We start from the raw sequence: 2,970 nt of genomic DNA on the forward strand, positions 1-2,970 counted from the left end.
CTATAGAAACTGCAGTGTTCATTATCTCCTCATATCTCTGTACTGCAGAATAGGGAATTCTTAGGACTGGCCCTTCTGATAGATTCTTTGGTTACTTGTCTGGAGTATTTTGCCTGCCTGTTGTTTTTCATTTGGACTTGAGTGCTTGGCATAGTCTTTTTCTGGAAAGCACAGGGAGACTGATCATGAGACATCACTGCTTTAAAATCCTAGAGGCCACAAGAGAGAAGATGAAAGCAGCATTGTTACACTAAGATGCCTTCCCCTGAAGTGCTGCAGAAAGAGATCCAGAAAATGTAGCTGCTAGAGAGGAAGGCAAAGAGAAAGTGAAAGTGTTGTTGAAGTCAGCCAAGCCTTGAAAATAAAGTACAGGAGCTACCAATCTCTCGTCTGACCCCTGGCAGCCATTCTTGTTCAGCCTGAACTGGTCAGCAAGGTCACATGCTGCTGGGCTGACCCAAGCATATCTCTGAGCTGACTTGCTTCTCCCAGCAGTCAGGATGGGCTTGGCTGAAAGCCTAAGGGATTGCTGCGGCCACCTGATTTCCACAAATCCCCATGCTACCCTCTTCCTCCCCATGACTAATTTCCCCGCACCTCCTCCCCCACACCCTCCCCCCGTGCATTTTTAAGCACAAAAGAAACTTGCTAGGTTACGCCACCTGCTACTGAGATATGTACCATGTAAAGAGAGGAATGTACTGGAGAACACTACTCCTAAAAATCAAGGAAGGAAAGAAAAAATCCTGCCTGGCATTGGCAGGCCACAGCAACAGATCTCCAGCCACTTCCTTCTGGGTTGAAGTTAAAAATGTGCTCTAAACCCCACATTTAAATGGCTAAAAAAGCTGTTCACTACAAACTGTAAGGCCTGTGCTGGGGAGTCAGCAGGCCAGATGATACCAGAGCTGGTTCAGCTCCACAGGGTAAGTCATGACTCGGAGCCACACACTGAAAGCAAAGCTGTGCCTAGCAGTATTCCAGGGTGTGAGCAGGCATGGTGCTGCCCCACCATATATTTTTAGCTACAAAACTGCTTCCAGGCTTGAGCTGTGGCGCTGGTTCTGTTCTCTACCAGTTGTACCCTGGCGCTGCTCCACTTACGACTAGTTTTGAGCCTCAACTTCCCTGGAGTGAGCAAGAGGCCTACAGTTCTATTTGTTGCTTACACCAAAAAGAATCATCTAATTAAAAAATCACTGGAAGCCACATGCATTTGCAGAAGTGGCTCCACTTCAGAGGAATCTCCCAAGGTAAATAAATGAGTAACTTTCCAAGGGTTTAGACATGTATGAAAATAGCCACTAAAGTTACACTCGATAGGAAAAAATTACAAGTGCTTTCAATCCTCATACTTTAGGGCGTAAATTGATCATCAGCTGGGGGCCAGGGAGGAATTTCCTCCCAGAGGACATTATTGTTCTGTGAGGTATCTCATGGGAGATTCCCATCTTCCTCCAGAGTGTTTGGGACTAGCCACTGCAGACAATAATAACTAACTAATTCTGCTCTGCTGAGCCCTGCTTGGCATATTTACATCCTCTTAACTCGCCGGGCAGCCCTGCGGACGGGAGAGAAAACGTGGCCCTGCACCTCGGCCGCTGTCTCACGTGGAAGCGAGAGAGAGAAAGCCAGGCGGGGGACTCAAGACGGCAGCCGCGGCCGGGTAATACATGACGCCAGATCCCGCAACGCCGGCTGTTCTGCCAGCCCCGCTCCAGCGAAATAGGGTAGCGCTTATCACCCCACGGGCCGGGAGCGGAGCGGAGGAGGCTCTCGTTGCACAAGCTACCCCGCCCGATGTTGCAAAGGACCTCGGAGATCCGGGAAGGGGCAGGGGGCAGGGGGCAGTGGGCAGGACGCAGGCGCCCGCACTGCCGGCACACACCGCTCTTTCTGGGAAGCGCCGTGACTCAGCCTCCGCCGCGGGGCGCCTCCCGTCCCGCCTATCCCTGCGTATAGCCAACCACCGGGTCTTATATTTGCATACAGCGCCCGAGCGCTTCTGGGTGAGCATCAGGACAAGCGCTCCCTCTTTCCTCCCACTGACAAGTGCTCTCCGATAGGCGAGGCAGTTTGCACACTGGGGACCAGTGCAAGGTATACTCTTGCTGCAAAGCGCCCCTCACCGTGGCATAAAAGTTAAAGTGCTCTTTAGACTCATATATGGTCGTCTCGGAGTGCTGTAGTTGCCCGGATGACCCTCAGTGGTCTGGGGTGCAGGCTTCAAACCTGTAGCTGTCTAGCGACAGAGTGGTTCAATTCCACCTTTCGGGCGAGGGGGGGCGCCTTACATTTTCTCTTGCCCCAAGGAGACATCGTGGCGGGCGCCGCCTGTTCTCACTGGCAGCTATCGGGAGCCGGCGCTGGACTCGACCGTCCCCAAGGCAAAAGGCAGTGCCAGCGGCAGCTTTATCCTGATAGGTCACGGTGCAGGGAGACGGTTTGCTTACCCTCGTTCGACCTTACCACACAGTGCACTTTCTTGGGGGCCAGCGTTGCCTTTCACTCTTTATGACTGGCCTCTCAGAGCAAGGTGTGCAGGAGACTGGCAGAATGGCAGGGCACTGCCTGCAGCCAAAGCAAGGAAAATCTTCCAAGTGTGTCTGGGTGACAATTCAGATTTTAATTGGATTCTGCTACGCAGTAGATTCAGTTAAACAGTGTCACACATCCCACAAGAACAGAAAATAAGTAAATAACAGAAGCCATTCTCTAGAGCTGTTCCATATTGATGATAACCCATCTCCCACCCACACTGCAACAAAGATGCTTCACTTCAGCAGTAAGCACGGGTGCTAATAATGTCACCCAGCCCCGCAAAAGTAAAGGTTAACATGCAGCTAAAAAACATTCTTCAAAGCGGAAGGCGTTTATTTTGTGATACGCTATTGCAACAACTCCAGCAGCTGATTCGTGGAGCCTCTAGTTAGAACAAGAGCCCAAACACCTCCACCACGGGAGAGTGAA

General features: G+C 51.3%; 1 non-coding gene across 1 annotated transcript; it reads left to right on the forward strand.

Moving 5' to 3' along the window:
- The first annotated feature begins 2,191 nt into the window (after positions 1-2,191).
- Positions 2,192-2,278, forward strand: TRNASTOP-UCA (transfer RNA opal suppressor (anticodon UCA)). Its single transcript has one exon. It is a non-coding gene; the product is annotated as a tRNA-Sec (tRNA).
- Positions 2,279-2,970: the final 692 nt, after the last annotated feature.

Source organism: Melanerpes formicivorus, unplaced genomic scaffold (genome assembly GCF_026170545.1).
Source record: "Melanerpes formicivorus ecotype bairdi unplaced genomic scaffold, bMelFor1.0.p_v2 SCAF_43, whole genome shotgun sequence".
Lineage (NCBI taxonomy): Eukaryota > Metazoa > Chordata > Aves > Piciformes > Picidae > Melanerpes > Melanerpes formicivorus.